This window comes from Cetorhinus maximus, chromosome 25, assembly GCF_964194155.1.
Source record: "Cetorhinus maximus chromosome 25, sCetMax3.hap1.1, whole genome shotgun sequence".
In the NCBI taxonomy this organism is placed as follows: domain Eukaryota; kingdom Metazoa; phylum Chordata; class Chondrichthyes; order Lamniformes; family Cetorhinidae; genus Cetorhinus; species Cetorhinus maximus.
This window is the reverse complement of record NC_135903.1, coordinates 6,867,096-6,867,791: the sequence shown is the minus strand read 5'-3', so window position 1 is coordinate 6,867,791 and position 696 is coordinate 6,867,096. Positions and strand designations below refer to the sequence as shown.

At 45.7% G+C, this 696-nt stretch overlaps 1 non-coding gene across 1 annotated transcript; it reads right to left on the bottom strand.

Moving 5' to 3' along the window:
• Positions 1 to 335: 335 nt before the first annotated feature.
• Positions 336 to 442, bottom strand: LOC144668102 (U6 spliceosomal RNA). Its single transcript, XR_013573422.1, has one exon. It is a non-coding gene; the product is annotated as a U6 spliceosomal RNA (small nuclear RNA).
• Positions 443 to 696: the final 254 nt, after the last annotated feature.

Below are 696 nucleotides of genomic sequence, written 5' to 3'. Positions count from 1 at the left end.
TACATCAAGAGAGGTTAGGACAAGTGACCAAAAGCTCGATCAGTGAAGTGAGTTTTAAGGACTAAGTTTGCAGATGATACAAAGATAGCTGGAGGGACGGGTAGTATTGAGGAGGCGGGGAGGCTGCAGAAGGATTTGGACAGGTTAGGAGAATGGGCAAAGAAGTGGCAGATGGAATACAACATGGGGAAGTGTGAGGTCATGCACTTTGGTAGGAAGAATAGAGGCATAGACTATTTTTTAAATGGGGAAAGAATTCAGAAATCTGGAGTGTAAAGGGACTTGGGAGCCCTAGTCCAGGATTCTCTTAAGGTTAACTTGCAGGTTGAGTCGGTAGTTAGGAAGGCAAATGCACGAATTTGCGTGTCATCCTTGCGCAGGGGCCATGCTAATCTTCTCTGTATCGTTCCAATTTTAGTATATGTGCTGCCGAAGCGAGCAGGTGCAATGTTGGCATTTATTTTGAGAGGACTAGAATATAAAAGCAGGGATGTGCTGCTGAGGCTTTATAAGGCTCTGGTCAGACCACATTTAGAATATTATGAGCAATTTTGGGCCCCGTATCTCAGGAAGGATGTTCTGGCCCTGGAGAGGGTCCAGAGGAGGTTCACAAGAACGATCCCAGGAATGAAAGGCTTAACATATGAGGAACGTTTGAGGACTCTGGGTCTATACTCGCTGGAGTTTAGAAGGATG